The 20,232-nt window shown below is 41.9% G+C and overlaps 1 pseudogene; it reads left to right on the forward strand.

Annotated features, from left to right (window-relative positions):
- The first annotated feature begins 3,763 nt into the window (after positions 1 to 3,763).
- Positions 3,764 to 19,889, forward strand: LOC136469508 (uncharacterized; annotated as a pseudogene).
- Positions 19,890 to 20,232: the final 343 nt, after the last annotated feature.

Here is a 20,232-nt window from a genome sequence, read left to right on the forward strand (position 1 = left end):
CATGACAATCATGGGCCTTCATACAACCATAGTTGAACTTGAGTTCTCTCATGTTCACTAGCCTCTTCAGGTTCATATAGTACCCCGTCGGGACTTTGAGTTCATTGAAGAAAAAAAAATAAGCATACGCTTTTCTTCCTTCTTCAAGGTGCACGACGCAACCAGAAGTTTGAACTGGTCATCCTCTAGCGCCACGGGATGCAGCTCCTTCCTGATTCCCAAGTGTTGAATGTCTAGGCATGTGGCTAGTGAATCTTTAGATGTTCCCCCGGTGTCCATCAAGGTGTTAAGTGTGTTACCGCAAACGTTTTTAGTAATGTGCATAGGATCAAGACAGTGGCGTACACTCAACACTGACCAGTAAGGTAGTTTCTAGAAAACTAATTTTTTCTTCTAGACGCTCCCATCAGGTACTGCTACTGCATTGTCCCATTCCTAAGGACAACCTCTAGTTTGTTGACTTCTCGAAGTATCATAGGCCTATCTCGATATTTTGGAGGTATGTGTTTCTCAATAGTCCTGTTAAAATCTTTTCTATTCCTATGGTAAGCATGATCCTTAGGTAGGAACCTATGTTGTCCTATATAAACTATCTTTGAGTTCTATGGTAGATGTACCACATCGGTGTCGTCCAAGCACTCGACACATCCAGTATAGCCTTTTGTCTTCTCTCCTGACAAGCAACCTCGACCTGGCAGGTCGGTGATTGTAGCGATAAGTACTACCTTCATCATGACCTATTCCTTTTTGTACTCGTCCCAAACATCCTCCACACCTTTTTTAAACATCTCCGCTAGTTTATCGATCACTAGTTCCAGAAACACATCGATGTCATTCCAAGGTTGTCTTGGCCCTTGGATCAGTAGTGGCATCTAGAGGTATGACCGCTTCATACAGAGTCAAGGTGGAAGATTGTACACGTGCTATGATTGCTTCTAACCTGGTGGAAAGGATTCATCCCATCTGTGCTCAAACCAAACCAAAGGTGTCTTACCTCTCCACTGATGTTCTTATAGAATATAGTATTGACTGTCCTCCAGTCCTTCCCATCGGTGGGGTGCCTCATCATTGTATCTTTCTTACGCTCTTTGTCATGCCAGCGCAATAGTTTGGCTGACTTTGCACATGCAAACATCCTATGCACCCAGGGAGCTATAGGGAAATACCAAATGACCTTCACGGGACCTCTTCTGGTCTTGGTACCCTTATCTAATGACCCTTCCTTGTACCGTGGAGCTTCACACTTGGGGCATGCATCCAAGTCTTTGTATTCATCTCCATGGTACAATATGCAATCATTGGAACATGCATGGATTTTTTCAACCTCAAGGTCGATGGGGCAGATCATTTGCTTGGCTAGGTATGTCTTTTCTGGTAACTTGTTTTTTTCTAGGAGCATTTTCCTTATTATACCTAACAACTTATCAAAGTCTTTATCGCTCAATCCGTTTGTTGATTTGAACTCTAACAACATGATGTTGGCTTCCAATTTGCTCATTAGACAATTCTTATACAATGGTGTTTTGCCATCTTGCCTCATTTTCTCTAGCTTTCTCAGCTGTCTTTTACTAAGATATCTGGTCTCTACATTACGTAACAGCTGAGAAATGCCATCGATATCCTTGGTGTCATCAGCTAGCATGTTCTTAAACATATCATTAACTATGGCCATAGGTTTCGTGTTGACACCAGGTTCCTCATCAACATCGTGGATGACTACGTCAGGCATGGCCACATCATCATTGTTTTCCTATAGAACATTCACACCAACCTTGCCATACATAGTCCATATCGTATAGTTTGACATGAAGCCCCTGGTAATCAAGTATATTCATACAGACTCAATTTGAGCCCATTTTCTTTTATTCATGCAATCTTTGCATGGGCAGAAGACATGGTTCTCATTCCTAGCTTGGGCTTTGGCATTGGTGATAAACTGGCTGATGCTATGCATGTACCGCTTGTCCATTCGGGATAGATACATCTACTCTCGATCCATCTCTGTACAAAAAAATATTTAGACAGTAATTATAGAGAAATTAATAAGAAGTCGAGCTTCATGAACAACAATTATAGCTTGAAACTATCATTTATTCTACACTTATTTAATTTAGTCACCCCATTTTTGGAAAATATTATTGTACATTAATTATTGGAAAATTAAAATTGGTAGCCCCGACCATATAAATTAAAGATCATAGCCCCATAAAAAATAATTATTGCACAATAATGAACAACAATTATTCTACTCGATGCCACATAAAAATGGAGAGACTAATCTCCTACAACTAAAAAGAACAAAGTGTGGACATCGTTTTGGTGCGACAATTGCCTTGGTTCGTCCGTCTACCACCACATGCGATCGATCCCACCTCCGTGCGACATTCACAACAGTTGTTGATTTTCCTTGCATGAGACCCACGTGCGGTGGCAATCATGGCAGTTTCTTTCCATGAAAAAGGAAGTGCTCCCTTGCACGACCATCATGCCTATTGTGATATAACTTTCTTACATGCAAAAGGAAACTACTATCAATCAATCAAATCAAATCAAATCAAATAAGTAACTATTCTCGTCAAGAGGTTATGATTTTCCTTCATGCAGAACAACCAAACATGATTATCTACCACGTTGCGGTGGCGGTCGATCCCTACGGTGGTGGTCACGCCGCCGGCTGATGGGAGGTGGCCGTTCACTGGCCATAGCTAGAAAGAGGACAATCTCACCCTCGCCCATGTCGTCTAGGAGCTAGCAAGAGGCCAATCTCGTGGGGTCGATTACACCCAGGCCGGGCACTTCACTGATTGCTACTGATTCCTCCTGCTTTTTGTAGGAACGGGCATACATGATGCTGTCGATGGCGAGTACGTGATCTCAAGGCCTTTGCGTGCCCCCTGTAGGACACCGAGGAGCTCGACGTTGTCGATAGGCTGATGGCGCTCATTGAAATCGGTGATTGTGAGTGTACAGACTAGTGTCAAAATTCAGTCAACCTTGATAATCTTTTTTCCTATTTTTGTATGGTGCTTAATCTGCCGCTGTACCATGGTGAGCCATTGAGCAGAATGATGCTAGGGACGATGGTGAGGAAGAAGATGATGGGGTTCATACACCATTGATATTTTCTATCTAATCTTTGCATGACTCGATTGTCACGTGTAATTTTGTACCTTCAGATAGTTTCATAAAAAAATACTAAGATTATTGCTGGTAATAATACAAACAGGGACTGTTTAAGGTAGTGAAATATCTTACCACATCATTTCTCTGAGCTCTAGAATTAATAAGGTGGTAGTATGTACAACTAAATCATAATCTTGAGCCGGTAGCCATAATTGGCTTCTTGCTAGAAAGAGATAGAATGATAATCGAATTTACATAATCTTGTGATGATGTTCCCACGTCTGTGAACAAGTAGGCATGACAGTTTGGAAGAAACTAGCAGTGACTTGATATTTATCTTCTGTTGGTGAAGTGAAAGCAGTAGCAACTGTTGGATTGTTTAGATAAACAAGGGAAATGGTTGTTTTTGTCTCCCTGTTTTCTTTAGCTCAATAGACTTAATTTATGACTATGGCGATGGTTATTTATGCATTCCATTAGACATCAATGATTCATTCGTGATTTGTTGCCTGTAGATGTAAAATAACAATCATACTAATATCCATTGCTTTAATATTTGTCTGATCTTTTTATGTTTAAATGGTGTAAGTTTTGTTCCTTTTTTCTTTGAGATGAATTTTTTCTTTTTTACTAATAACCCACAGATGATAAAGCAGTTGAGGGCAGAATCAAGGATGATAGCACTATTGAAGGTAGAGCCACCAATGACAAAGCTATGAGACAGAGCAAAGATTGATGAGGACATTGAGGATGGAATAAAGGATGATAAGGCCATTGAATGTCAAGTCACTAATGATAAACCTATTCAGAGCAAAGTAACTAATGGTAATGCCATTGAGGACAAAGAGATTGAAGGTAAAGCCACTAAAGAGGCAAAGGAGATCAATATTTGGATGAAACTCCGAAATGTGATCAGATTTGGGGCACTGACTATGGAATTGCTAATACTGAAGAAAACCTAGCTGATAATGGCAACTAAGTTTTGTATGAAAATAATGAGGTTGCTCTTGAGGTTTCTCTCTACTCTATGGTGCTAGAGCATGATTGTTCATCACATAAGTTTCATACGCTAGTTCCCCATTTATCTAGGATTTACATTCATGCATCAAAATTTTGGTCCTCAGATAGGAAAGCTTCAGTTGCAAAAAATTCAGTTTCTAGGCTTCTGCTTGTTTTAAAATCTCGTGGCAATGATGTTTCAAGGTAAATTATGATTACGCTCTACCGCTTGTTTCCCTTATTGTTGTTAGCATCAATTGTTTCAGATCAAAATTTAAGAAGTAAGAACCTAATTTTGATGTAGGCTGACATTTTGGCAATCGAACACATTTGTCCTGAGAGATCATTGCACAAACATTTGGTACTTCATGGCACTCAAGTCCATTTAAGGTTTTCAGCACAAATGGTGCAAAGAAGCCTGAGAGGAGTTATCGATGGGGAACCCTACGGGCCCCCCATAGACCATACTACAGGGAGATAGGCCTTGGTAACAAGGCCTATAGCCCAATTGCCAAGAAGAACACGGAGTAAAGCAATGTGCAAAACCAAAACTCCAACTCAAACTATACAAGGAAAGGCGTCCGAAGCATAGCTTAGGACTCTGACCTTGTATCCGAATAGGACACAAACAACGCCTCTCAGCGCCTAGACTATAAAGGGCTGGTGAGGGTACCCATTGTAAGAGGAGAACGCATACTCGATACTCAAAGCAATACAACGCAAATAGGCTACCGCCAAAACTGGATGTAAGGTTATTACTCGACCAAGTCGAGGGCCTGAACTAGTATAAATCATGAGTCTCTTTGCGTAACCGCCGAATTCTGCTATTCACTGAAGCCCGAACAACTGTCTCGGGTACCCCCGTGGTAGGCTATCGGTGGTAAAACATCGATAGCTAGCGCGCCAGGTAGGGGCTTTCGACGAATTTTTTCTCAAGAGTTCGGCGGACCTCAACCTCAAGATGACCTTTTCGGTGGGAACAACCTTTGTCTTTAGATCCTGGATCTACAAGGCTGACGGCGACGGCAAGCTTCATACCCGTCTCTAAGAAGAAAAAGAATTCGATGACGAAGTTCAATACAAACTCACCGAGAAGATGATGAAACTCTCAACTTTGGATACAACTCGGAATAAGGAAGAAAGCGAACACGAAACTGACTCTAAAAAAGAGATACAACCTGATTCCAAGACAATCTTCACAGCACAAGAGCCAAGCCTAATTGGACTCAGAGACACAACGACGATCGCGAAGGGATATGACCCGTACAACTCAAAGAAGAACTTGGGAACTTACGGACTGCGCAACGTGGCATCAGTCTATCAACACTTTACCCAAAACAAGATGAACTCAGCAAGAAGAATACTCCTGGAGGGAGCACAAGAAGGGATGATCATGACAGTGACCCCGCAAGATTGTGTGGTGCATTGGCGAGGTTCTTTCACCTCAAGCAAAGTCTAGACTAGCACGTGCGTTGAAGAACTACCTTATCAAGAAGGAAAAGAACTCGGATCCAGCTCAGAAGCTACAGACAGCTCAACTAAACGAAGGATGGAATATCATACAAGAAGAGCTCAGAAGAGGTATACTGTATACATGGCAGAGCAGTTAGAATAACCTTTGGAACCACCACAGATACCGGATATAAAATCTTCAGACGAATCAGAAGGCAACATCTCACTAGATGAGAAAAGCGACATCAATGAAAATGATGAGTAAAGACTAGCAAGGCTAAAGAAGAACAAATTGAAAGCTGGAAGGAGGAACCGGGTTAAACAAAGGAAGCAAGCCAAGAATAAATACAAAGTGGAGCTAATGGAATACAATAGAAAGAAGGCGGAAAAAGAAGCCACAAAAAATACAAAAAGGGAAAGAATTGAAGAATTAACAAAGGAGTTGTACACCCTCACGAATAACGCAAAAGCAAAGGAAGACCAGAAGAAAGAAGTCGGGGGATTAGAAAAACAACCCGACGAAGAAGTTCCACAGGAGCCACAAATGGAGCAGCCACCCAAAAATCGAATTTTCAAAGGATAGGACCAGTAGAAAGTGTTGATATCAATGGAAGGAAGGAACGCTACTCAAAGCAACAAGAAAGAGACAAACCAGAATTGAGCCAACGCTACCAAGAAATATCAAGAAGATTTGATAAAGAAGATGACTACGGAGAGTTTGAGTTAAAAGAAGACAGGTCTTATTATAGAAGGGCAAGATCGCCAGATTATGGAAGAACGGAACCATACGACAGATTCCCTTGTTTCGTAGGAAGACTACAAACTTTAAAGCTACCGCACAAGTTTAAACCAGCAAATCATTCCAAGTATGATGGCAAAGTTGGACCAAGACAATGGCTAAGGGTTTACTCCCAATCTATTGAATTAGCTGGAGGAGACGATGACATCAAGGCTCTATTCTTCCCAATGGCCCTCGAAGCAATGTCGCTACAATGGTTTGACAAATTGAGGCCAAGATCAATCTGGTATTGGGAAGACTTGCAAGAAGCTTTCTGCAACAACTTCACAGGCATTATTACCCATCCAATGACTGCAGCCAAATTGAAAGGAGTAAAGCAAAGGAGAGGAGAAAGTCTAAGGGAATGCTATAGAAGATTTGGAGAATTTAGGGCTCAAGTCTACGACATTACTGATAGGGAGGTGATAGAGGCCTTTGTAGAAGGAATCTGGGCAAACTGGCAATACAAGGACTATTTCAATGAGAACCCAAGAACAAATGAAGACTTCAAGAGGGTTGTTGAGAAGCTAATTTCGTTAGAAGAAAGAACTCGGCACAGATTTACTAGGGACAACCCCGAGAATAGAAGACCTGATTATAGATAGCAAGATAAAAGACCAAGGTAGGACAATATGGTGGCAACCACAGACAACAAAAGAAGATACAATGGCAATGGCAATGATAGCAATGGTAGCAATCACAATGGCAACTACAACAATAGCAACAACCATAACAACAACGGTTACAACAGTAATAGCAACTATCAGAGTAACAACTACCGAGGAAGAGCACTGGAAAACATAGAAAACATGCCATGTCACATACACCTAGGGGCCAGACACAAGTTAGTTGAATGCAGCACTTTTCAGCGGCAATTCATGAAGAGAGAAAATAGGAATTAAAACAACTCAGAGCCAAAGCAAGAAGAATCCAAGAAGAAGGAAAAGAGAGCTGAAGGAGATTATCAAGAACCCCAACACCAATTAGCGGTGATATTTTTAGGTGTTCCTAACACACGAAGCAAAAGACAAGAGAAACTAGCTCACAGAGCCATCATGGTAGCTGAATCAGCCACCCTAAGATATCTAGATTGGTCAGAGTACCCCATCCACTTCACAAGAGAAGACCAATGGACCAGTGCAGCAAACGCATGATGCTACTTGCTGGTACTAGGTCCGACTATCATAGGAGTAGCAGTAACTAAAGTACTCATCGATGGAGGAGCCGGGCTTAACATAATTTTCACAGATACTCTCAAAAGGATGAATCTGGATTGTGAAGGTCTAATAACACCCACAAGCACACCATTCTACAGAATAGTACCCGGCAGAGCAGCTATGCCCCTCGAACAGATAACCCTACCTGTCACCTTTGGCACACCAGACAAATACTGGATGGAATTCATCAAATTCGAAGTTACAGACTTTGAATCATGCTACCACATAATACTTGGGAGACCAGCTTTAACAAAATATATGGCAGTACCACATTATCCATACCTACTACTCAAGATGCCAACAACAAAGGGCATATTATCATTGAAAGGAGATCTAAAGAAAGCACATGATTACGACATACAAGCAGTATAAATATCCGAAAGATTACAAGATATAAAGGAAGGAAAGGAGATTGCAATGCTGGCTAATGAAATGAACCCAGATGAGATTAAGATACCAGCTAAGAAGCCAAGCAACTTTGCACCACCAAAAGAAGCCGCTACCAAGACTATTGACCTATTGACTGGTGATCTGGAGAAGACGGCAATCATCAGTGCAAATCTCCACCCCAAATAGGAACTTGCACTCACCAACTTTCTTCGGGACAACAAAGATATTTTCACTTGGAAGCCAGCAGACATGCTAGGGGTCCCAAGGGAGTTGGCTGAGCACATAATTGATGTAAACAAAGGGTCAAAACCCGTTAAGCAGAAGTTATGAAGATTCGCTCCAGATAGAAAAGCAACAATAAAAAAAGAGATCACCAAGCTCATGGCAGTAGGATTCATTAGAGAAATAATCAACCCGGATTGGCTTGCCAACCTGGTCCTAGTAGAGAAGAAGAATTCAAAAGAATGGCGCATGTGCATCGACTACACAGACCTCAATAAACATTGCCCAAAAGATCCATATGTCCCACCAAGGATTGATCAAATCATCGACTCGACAGCAGGATCAGCTCTGTTATCCTTTCTAGATTGCTATTCAGGCTATCATCAAATATCCTTAAGAGAAGAAGACCAAAGCAAGACTTCGTTCATTACACCCTTTGGGGCATATTGCTATAAATCAATGCATTTTGGGCTAAAAATGAGGGGCAACATATCAAAGAGCAATTCAAACTTGCTTGGGGAGTCAAGTCGGAAGAAATGCAGAAGCATACATTGATGATGTAGTAATCAAGACAAAAGAACCTAGATCATTGATAGAAGACCTCGAGGAGACTTTCAAGAATCTAAAAGCATGGTATGGAAGCTAAACCCCACAAAGTGTGTTTTTGGGGTACCATCAGGACAACTACTCGGGTTTCTAGTCAGTAACCGAGGAATTGAAGCAAGTACAAAGCAGGTTAAAGCCATCATGGATATGAAACCTCCAAAGAAAGTTAAAGCATACAGAAGCTTATAGGATGCATGGCAGCACTCAATAGATTCATCTCCCAACTAGGAGAAAAAGGACTACCTTTCTTCAAATTATTAAAAAAGGCAGGAAATTTTGAATAGACAAGAGGCAGAAGAAGCATTCCAAAAGTTAAAAGAATACTTGGCATCATCACTAGTAATGACACCACCAAAAGACAAAGAGGACATGATGCTATACATTACAGCAACCAAGAATGTTGTCAGCACATCAATTGTGGTTGAGAGAGAAGAACCCGGACACGCATACAAAATGCAAAGACCAGTCTATTACATAAGTGAAGTACTAACAGAATCAAAAGTGAGATACCCACACATGCAAAAACTACTTTATGCAGTGTTGATATCATCAAGAAAGCTGAGACATTATTTCCATGAACACAAGATTACAGTGGTAACTAATTTTCCACTTCAAGACATTCTACACAACAAAGATGCAATAGGTCGATATCAAAATGGGCAGTAGAACTCGGTGCTCTCAACCTAGACTTCAAACCAAGAACAATAATCAAATCTCAAGCATTATCCGACTTCATTGTTGAATGGACAGAAATTAGTCAAAAAGAACCCGAACCAATACTTGATCATTAGAAAATGTATTTTGATGGTTCCCAAAAGTTAGGAGGAGCTGGAGCAGGAGTACTATTCATATCACCAGAAGAGAGACAATTAAAATATGTGCTATAAATACTTTAGCAGGCAACTAACAATGAGGCAGAATACGAAGCATTAATACACGGTCTAAGAGTTGCAAGCTCGCTTGGGATCAAAAGTCTACTTATCTACGATGATTCAGCTGTAGTAATCAATCAAGTCAACAAGGATTAGGATTGTACAAAAGATAATATGGATGCATACTATGCAGAAGTCAGAAAATTGGAGAAAAATTTCCAAGGGCTCGAAATCCATCATGTACTAAGAGATTCCAAAGTTGCAGCAGATGTGCTAGCCAAATTAGGATCAGATAGAGCAAAAGCACCACCCGGTATAGTTGTGAAAGAACTCACAGCCCCATCCATCAAACAACTTGGAAACACAGAAAAAGAGAAGGAGACAACAGATCTAATGAAATAGATCAAGCAGAAGAACCAGACCAGTCAAGACAAATCATGGTCATACAAAGTGATTGGAGACAAACATACATTAATTTTATCAAAGAGAAGAAACTACCCGAAGACAAAGCAGAAGCAACTCGGGTTGTACGAAGAAGCAAAAACTACGTTCTGGTGGGGGATAAACTATACAAAAGAGCAGCATCATCAGGAGTACTGCTTAAATGTGTTCTGACAGATAAAGGAAAGGAAATCTTGGACGAAATCCACTTAGGATGCTGTGGAAATCATGCAGCCTCTAGGACACTAGTCGGCAAAGCATTCAGAACCGGTTTCTATTGGCCAACAGCACTCAAAGATGCAGAAGAGCTCGTTAGAACATGCAAGAATTGCCAAATGTTTGCTAGGCAATCACATGTGCTGGCTCACAACTTAATATGCATACCGCCAACTTGGCTGTTCTCATGCTGGGGGCTGGATCAAGTCGGACCACTCAAAAAAGCAAAAGGAGGCTTCGAATACATATTTGTGGCAATCGACAAATTTGCAAAGTGGATTGAATACAAACCTTTGGTCAAATACAGTGTAGAAAAGGTAGTGGAGTTCATACAAGACATCATGCATAGGTTCGGCATGCCCAGCAGAATAATCATAGATCTTGGTTCACCATTTACAGCAAGAGAATTCCAATACTGGGCAAGAGATTGTGGGATAGAAATCAACTTTGCATCAGTAGCACACCCGCAGGCCAATGGACAAGGTGAAAGAGCAAATGGACTCATATTACAAGGTTTAAAACCAAGATTATATGAAGATTTGAAAGATTATGGTGGAAAATGGATCGACGAATTACCAAAAGTAGTATGGGGTCTAAGAACTCAGATCATCAGAGCAACTGGATACTCACCGTTCTTTCTGGTCTATAGATCAGAGGTAGTACTAACAGCCGACTTAATATGGCTATCTCCAAGAATAGAACAATATGAAGAAGGCGAAGCAGAAGAAACAAGGCGGTTAGAAATTGATTCAATAGAAGAAATAAGAGACAGTGTAATCATACATAATGCAAGATATTAGCAAGGGTTACGAAGACATTATGACAAAAGTACTCAACACCGATCACTAAAGCCAGGGGACTTAGTACTATGACTAATCCAGAAGAAAGATGGATGACACAAACTACTCAGTCCATGGGAAGGACCCTTCATCGTGAAGACAGTAACAGGACCTGGCACATACGAGTTGATGACTCTAGATGAAATACCTGTAAAGAACACTTGGCATATCAACCAGCTCAAAAGATTCTACAATTAAGTACAACAGATTGTACTCAAGTTTCAAGAGAAATAAAATAGAGATTATTCAAGAAGAACAGCTTCAAATATGAGCCCTGTCCAACGGATAGAACCAACCCATAATCAGGTTGGGGAAAAAGGGGCTTCCCTATTAACAGCCAACCCGGAAACGGTTGCGCTACATGGGCAATCTTGTCACTCAACCATATGGCTGACTGACGGCCAACGGCCAAATAGCTTCTTGGGTAAGGAGACCCAAGCTAGCATTTGTCACTCTACCATAAAGAGATGGTACGACTGACAGCCCTGTCCAATGAACAGAACCAACCCGTAATTAGGTTGGGGGAAAAGGGGCAGCCCTACAAACAGCTCAACCTAGAAATGGTTGTTGCTATACGGGGGCAATCGCTTACCCCAAGAGCTGGTACGATTGCTTATTTACCCTGCAAACAGCCAACCCAGAAACAGTTGTGCTATATGGGTCCGGTCGCCTACCCTAAGAGTGGTACGATCGAATACTTCGCCCAAGAAGTGGCATAAGCACTCCAACAACTCGGTTGCCTACCCCAAGAGTGGTACGATCGACTACTTCGCCCAAGAAGCGGCACAAACACTCCAATAACTTGGTCGCCTACCCCAAGAGTGGTACGATCGACTACTTCGCCCAAGAAGCAGCATAAGCACTCCAATAGCTCGGTCGCCTACCCCAAGAGTGGTAGGATCGACTACTTCACCCAAGAAGTGGCACAAGCACTCCAACAACTCAATCGCCTACCCCAAGAGTGGTACGATCGACTACTTCACCCAAGAAGTGGCACAAGCACTCCAACAGCTCGATCGCCTACCCCAAGAGTGGTATGATCGGCTACTTCACCCAAAAAGCGGCACAAGCACTCCAACAACTCGGTCGCCTACCCCAAGAGTGGTACGATCAACTACTTCACCCAAAAAGCGGCACAAGCACTCCAACAGCTCGGTCGCCTACCACAAGAGTGGTACGATCAACTACTTCACCTAGAGAGGGACACAAGCACTCCAACAACTCGGTCGCCTACCCCAAGAGTGGCACGATCGACTACGTTGCCCAAGGAGGGGCACAAACACTCCAACAACTCGATCGTCTACCCCAAGAGTGGTACAATCGACTACTTCACCCAAAGAGCAGCACAAACACTCCAAACAACTCGGTCGCTGACCCAAAGAGTGGTATGATCAACTACTTTGCCCAAGGAGCGATCTACAGTACAAATCGGTTGATTACCCCAAGAAAAGTATAATCAACTCCATCAACTCTACTACATCACAAGAAGAAACAAGCTATGGCAAAGCAGAAAAAGCCACAAGGAAAGACAGGGCGAAACTTTTCCATATTATTCAAAGACATCTCAGAAGAAAAAGAAAGACAGGTCAAAGCCTGCTCATTTCAGTCAAAGACAAATTCAAAAGTAGGGCAAAGTCTGATCATATTTTCAGAGACAAGTATATATTACAAGAAACCACAAGTTCATTACACAAAACATCTAAGGAGCTGGAGGCACAGCAGGAAGCACATCCATTTGTTCCAAGATTTGGTCTATAAGACCACCAAGCTCCACCTTCGCCTCATCCCATCACTGTGCAAACTCTATAGTCACGGAAGGATCTACAATCTACTAAAGCGGAGCATCAGGAGTGGCAACCCGGATGAAGCATATAACATTGTTTACACAACGGTAAAAACCACCCTTGACAAACTCAAAAAATTGAGTTGACAACACCGGGATAATGCCTCTCAACCCTTGAGCAAAGTCCTCCTGGCGACAAGCAGCAGCAATAATAGGCTTCACAGCTTCATAAAGAGCCTAGAATTGATCTTGGGCACCTGTCAGCTTAGTTTGGAGAGCCCAGAATTGATCATGGGCAGCTGCTAACTTCTCCTGCAAATCTTGCACTAACTTCAAAGCCTGAACGAGGTCACGGTCAGCTCTAGATCTAATCAGCTTGGCCTGAGCAAATAAATCTTGAGCCTCTTTCAATTTGATATCAGAAGAAGAACTTACAGACTCAGCTTGATTTTGAGAAGTACGGAGGGTATTGACCATCTCCTCTTGTTCTTTCTGCCAACTCTCCTTATCCTTAATAAGAGCTAAAAAGGAAGCAGACAAAGAACTCAAAAAAAAAAGAAAGAAAAAGCAAGTATGCAAAGAAAGGAGAACCCACTAGTTTTTTCTTTCTTCAATGCGGAGACCTCATTCTGAGCAGCAGTAATAGCCTGCAAAGATGAGTCACGCACCTTCTCAGCCTCAAGCACCTTAGCATTGAGGGCAGACTCCATCAGAGCATGCTGTGCCTTCTCATAAGTCAGGACAACTTCAGTCCGAGATAGCTCATCTTCCTTTCTTTTCAAATTGGCTTCAGCAATGGCAGTAAATTGTGCCACATGAGGACCGAACAAGACATCCTAATCATGAAATAAAGACTACAAAGCAAAAATATGTGAGACATCAGTAAAAAAAACCAATATCAAAAGTTAAAAAGAACTCGAATACCTTGAGTTTGGCGCCATACGCGCCTAAGAAATTCTCCCACAAAGAAACCAACTCAGACAGCCGCTCAACACGACCGAGTTGGACCAACTCCTCCCCACCCTAAGTTAACAGCAGAGTACTTGGAGTAGAAGTCAAAGGCTGGCCAACACTAGAAGTACCAGCAACATCCACAGCAGCAACAGACGAAGGATTATTATCAGCCAGCTCCCCATTCACTGCATCCTCCTGAGCAGCTGCTTCGAGGTTGTCCAATAGGGACAACCCAGTCGGCAGAATAGGAGCAGCAAAAGGGTTGCCTAAGTTCACTTCAACTCGGTGCTCCATTGGAGGAAACACCAGAGTTCCAATAGCCTCCTCCTCAACACGTGGAGCAGGAGAGGCAATACGTGGAAGAGAAGCTACAAAGAAAACAACCTGTCACATAGAAAAGAAAAACCAAGAAAGCAAGCATAAACGGGAAAATAACTTACCAGCAGTAAAATCTTGTAGAGGTCCACCAGCATCAAGAGTCAGGGAAGAAGAAGTATCCTCCGAAGGCCTACATTCGAAAAGAGAGCTCGGGCCAGTTAGAGACAAAAGCAAAAATGACAAATCAGAAGACAAGATAAATATACTTACTTGATAACCTTCTTAAAGTTTCCAGCCACCCCTGAGAAGCCAAGATTCGGGAGAGGCACATCAAACAAATCATCCTCAACCACCTCAAAGGAGGGGATTAGGAGGGCCTCCAGGACAGAAGCAGATACAACTGTCATAGAAGGGGCACAAGGTGCTGATTTCCGACTATAATGAAAAAAGCAATTCAGTTATTTAGGAAAAGAGCAAAAAGACAAGCACAAGAAAATTTACAGCGGAAAACTTACGGTCGAGTGATCAAGGGGACCTCATCCTCAGTCTCCACCTCGCTCAAGACAACAGACCGACCTTCTATCAAGACAACAAAAGCTAGGATAAGTAAAACAAAGCAAACCAAAAGATAGAGGCAAAAACAACACAGGAGAAAGCACAAGCTCACCTACGAGAACATTACCTATTGAGGCAATCTGACGAATTGAACGTTGCCTCTTGGGTAAAATATGCTTAGCAGCAACCTCTGACTTCCGCTTCCTGGATGACAAGATATATTGAGCAATTCGAGGATCAAGAACATACTCAACGTAGGAGTGGTGACCTTCAAACAAGCCAGTAATCAACCTAGCAGAAGAAGAACCTAGCCCGGTAGCAGCAACTACCATAGGACCGGCAACAACATCATCATCTTCATCTCCTTCTTCGGCAGGCTCTTCAACAACAGCCCCGCCACCACCAGCAATAGCTATCTCAAGCTTAAAAGCCCGACCAAAACCCTGCAAGAGAAGAAGAAAGAAGTCAAAAATAGAATACGAATTACAAAAACCCAAAAGAACTCAGAGGAGATTACCACTTACCTCAGGAGGAGGATGAGCAGCATCATACTCTTCAACATGAGCAGGCATCACAGAGACCCCACCCAGAATACGCCCCAGGCATTCAAGAATGACCTCCTCTGGCAACTCGACATCAGGAACAAGTCAGGAAGGATCTGAGGGCCCAATATATTCAAAGCCATAATGCACCCTCTGCATAAGAGGTTACACCCGGCGACGCAAGAAACTGGCAACTATACAATTGCCACTTAAGCTTGCCTATTTAAGCACTGCGACTCGAGCGAGTACAGGCTTTAGAGCAGCACGCTCAGCAGAAGAGATTTTATCTTTCCAAATAGAGAGGGAAACAGGAAGAACAGAAAGATCATGAGAAAAGGAAAGAGCAGGTTTTGAAATATAAAACCACTTCTTTGCCCAATTCTTAATAGAATCAGAAAGGGTAAGAGAAGGGAAAGAAACTCCCTAACAAGATTGGATAAGGCAGCAACCAAGAAAATGAGTATTATTTCTGTCTGACAAATGCACATGGAAAAAATGACGAAAAAGAAGAAGATTTGGAGGAATTCCAACAAAAACTTCGCAAAATGCACGAAGGTAGAAAGAAAAAGAACCCTATTAGGGGTAAGATGATGGATTTGAATCTCATAGGATCCAAGAAACTCAAGCAAGAAATTGGACGGGGGATAACAGAGCCCTGCCCGCACAAAAGGAACAAAAAGAACAGATTGATTCAGAGTGGGGGAAGGGACATCATGCTCACCAGGACTAGAGAAATTAGAGAGACATTTCTCCTGAAGAAGGCCATGAGCAACAAGCAGATCCAACTCCGCCTCCGAAGTCGACGGTTTGGGGAGTTGCCTCTGTATTTTCTGCATCGCAACAAATTCGGTGTTCTCGATCACCTTGAGCGACGCCTCCTCGTCGATAGATTTGCCCTTATTCTTGCTCTTGTTCTTCGCCACCATCTCAGAAAAACAAAGACAAGATTTGGACAGAAATAGTAGGAGATCGAAGGCACAACAGGGCTAGGGTTTTGGCTAAGATTGGGGAATTTTTTACTACAAAGGCAAGTTAAGCCAACAGTAACAGAGCAGTTATCTTTATACAAGAAAAATATGCGGCCCACGAGGCCCAAAATCACACGGATTGCCCAAAGAGGCCCTTTAAAGTTACTGTTCCACAATTACCGTGCACACAAAATGAAAAGGCAACGGTCCATTCAGACTATAACGGATACATGACGAATTAACACATTCATAAGGAGGCAACCAGGAAAGAAGGATGCAACAAGTCAGTCATGACAATACACCATAGTACAAACATACAAAAGAGCTCGGCCACATCAATAAACAACTCGGTCACAGAGCAGAAAGGAATATTTTTTTTTCATTTCATCAAAGGTACATTGAGATTACAACAGAATACAAGATCTGATGAATTCAATGAAGAAAGCAAAGGAAATCATTCAGCACGAGGTTGCAACCCTCAAACCAAGATTCGATATTACTAGGCAGGATAAAACAACTCGAACGTACTTTTCTCCAAAGGAAGGGCGCACATCCAAGATTGCTATAGGTGACAGAGAAGGCACCCACAAGTCATCCAAGATTGACAACGACAACCACGTCAATATGGAAGAACCTGGCACCATCTCTCAACACGTGCTGATCTATATTGGACTGAACCTAAATGGCACAGCAGAAGACTGAATAATAGCTGATCTACAATGGACTATCGAAGAACAAGCCAAAACATGCGCCAATCATCACGTAAGAAGAACAAAAAAGAAAGGGCAGGCACTGGAAGATGAGAAAACGCAACATGCATCACTCACATCACAAGTCCTACACCATTTGCCTCAATATCCCTTACAGCTAAATACCACCTCGAGACTAGCCTGCTACTAGTCTCTATCACAAGACCTACACCATTTACTAGCAGAAGAAAACAGAAGAAAGAGAACAGGCCCAGGGGCTCATCGAGCTCCCAAACTATAATATCCATGACTACAAAAAGAAGAAGAAGAAACTGCACAGCAGGGTATCAGCAATAGGCCATATTTATAGCACAACTCAGATGCACATATGCTAGACTCATGGAAGAAAAAGAACTCCAAAAGGACAACCATGTGAACCACTACAGAGCTAGGACTTTAGTAAAAAATCAAATGTGACTAGACCATCACAAAAGAATAGTACATACCCAGAACAACCACAGTACAAAATAAAGCATATCCAAAAGAATATTCCACAGCAACAATACAACCCATGAAGACACATTGAATTCTCCAACAACCAGAATGACAGCAGCAATAAGCAGCCGAACAAACAACTCGAAGATGTGTGAAGGATCACATACAAAATTACAGTGTCAAAGGATTACAGTTGAAAAAGAACTCGGACAGAGAAAAATTATAAATCTCATTGATCGAAGATAAATACAAAGGTTACAGACGGCCAAACAGGACCGGATAAACTCAGACATAAGATAGAGACAAGATTCTTAAATATTGCAACAAGGAACCTAGTGGCGGGTAGCAGCGGCAGCTCGGACGTAGAAGAACAGATAGAGCAGCATGATCATTACCAACCAAGTATAAGCCCAGGGGCTGCTCAACCTCACACACCAGCATATCTACGAATGAAGAAAGAATTGAAGAAGAATTTTCCTACTCAAGGTAGAACCACAACCAACAAAGAAGGTATTTATAGCAAACTAGAGGTAAACAAGGCTAAAGATCATAAGAAAGAGAGAGGAAAAGAACAAAAGAGCAAAGCAACAAAGGCAAATAGTACCCAAAAGCAAGATTCCTGACAAAAAGTAAAAGAAGACGCTCACTCATGGCTATACAAGACCCATCTGTGACCAGCAAAAGACAAAGATCAAAGGAGTACAAATCAAGACCCTTCTTTCGGCTTCTTTTCAACAGAAAAGAACCCGAAGAAGGCTCGGGGGCTGCAAGTACCTACTACCAAAAAACATATTTTCAAATTTTTTGACCCTCTAGCTTTTTGTACCAAAAAATAGAAGGCTCGGGGGCTACACTCAATGAGTGCAATTTTTGAAAAACTGCACTCGCTGCACTCAAAGGAAAAGAACCCGAAGGACATCAAGCAAAAGTGCACATCAGCCAAAAGAAGAATCAAAGAAGACCATCTCAAGATTTCACTTCAAGAAGAACCCGGATCAAGACTACAACAACTCGGCCCTTGAAGCTCAATCATGAAATGCTCGGGGGCTTATCGATGGGGAACCCAACGGGCCCCCATAGACCATACTGCAAGGAGGTAGGCCTTGGTAACAAGGCCTACAGCCCAATCGCCAAGAAGAACGCGGAGCAAAGCAACGTGCAAAACCGAAACTCCAACTCAAACTATATAAGGAAAGGCGCCCGAAGCATAGCTTAGGACTCTGACCTTGTATCCGAATAGGACACAAACAACGCCTCTCAGCGCCTGGACTATAAAGGGCTGGTGAGGGTACCCATTGTAAGAGGAGAACGCATACCCGATACTCAAAGCAATACAATGCAAACAGGCTAACGCCAAAACTGGACGTAAGGTTATTACTCAACCAAGTCGAGGGCCTGAACCAGTATAAATCGTGAGTCTCTTTGCGTAACCGCCGAATTCTGCTATTCGCCGAAGCCCGAACAACTGTCCCGGGTACCCCCATGGCAGGCTATCGGTGGTAAAACATCATCAGGAGTTTCGCTACAACATGATGGAAAAGTAACTACAATGGCAAGTATACCCAATATCATGAAGCTGTTAGATGATTGGCGCGAAACTAGCACATTGTAGATGCATTGGAGAAGATGTGGTGGCATATAAAGGTTAACCCTATTACTGTCTTGGCACTTTCCAAAAAGCCAAGTATGACTCCTGTAAAATAGTGATGAGTAAAACTTACTGCAAACTAATTCATTTTTTTTAGTTTTTTGAAGGATTTTCATTTCACATGCAATGACACCCCACATGCAAACCCCTGTAGAAGATTTGTCAACTCTAAAGATTGGGAGGTTGTTAGGGCTTTCTAGGTGATCAGCAACATAGGAGTTTTTCTATTGATCTCTGAAAAACTACATTTGATGATGCATTCAGCAGAAGTTGTCCTCTCGGTGCTGGTGGACATGAGTGTGGATGTTTACCAGTGTTGGCAAAATTGGTATGCTTTTAGATGCTGATTTTTGTTTCTTTGGTAATGGTATCTTTTATGTGAAGTCATAAAATTTTTTATGTTTCTATTAGGTGATGGAGCATTGTGTAGCTCATTTAGATATTGCTATGTTTAATGCCATCCTTCGTGAATCAGAGAATGAGATACCCATGAATACTATATCTGACCCAATTATGGACTCAAGAGTTCTACCGATTCTAGCTGGCGACTTAAGCTTTGGATCAAACACACAGCTTAAGAACTATGTATGTGCTTAAATTATGAAATACTTGCAATTGCATGATGAACAAACAAACAACCTAGAATAGGGACTATGCATGACACCTTCCTTGCACTATTAATTGTTAACACATGATATATACTTTTGTAGGTTGGGAATTGGTCTAGATGGTTGTCTGATATGTTTATACTTACCTGTCCAAATCTAATTATCTTGTTCTGAAAGATATTACCTTTGTCTTTTTTCATACATGCTAGGGCCCTTAAACTGATGGTTTATAGTCAAGTTAGAAGGTAAAATACTAATTATTTCTTGAACTTTATAATGGTCTATACAACATGAAGACTTATGTAATATTGGTGTTTCGTACATCATACTTATAGGTAATAGTATAACACATGTTCATACATATGTTATCGTAACATTGTTTTTTCTCGTTGCAATGCACGAGCATTTACCTATATTTACATATATACTCGAACCTATGTACAGGATGGTATGGAGATGCGGCGGAACTTATTCATGGATTTATTAGCGCACAAAAAAAAATGAATATCAGATATTT

This window comes from Miscanthus floridulus, chromosome 1, assembly GCF_019320115.1.
Source record: "Miscanthus floridulus cultivar M001 chromosome 1, ASM1932011v1, whole genome shotgun sequence".
NCBI lineage: Eukaryota > Viridiplantae > Streptophyta > Magnoliopsida > Poales > Poaceae > Miscanthus > Miscanthus floridulus.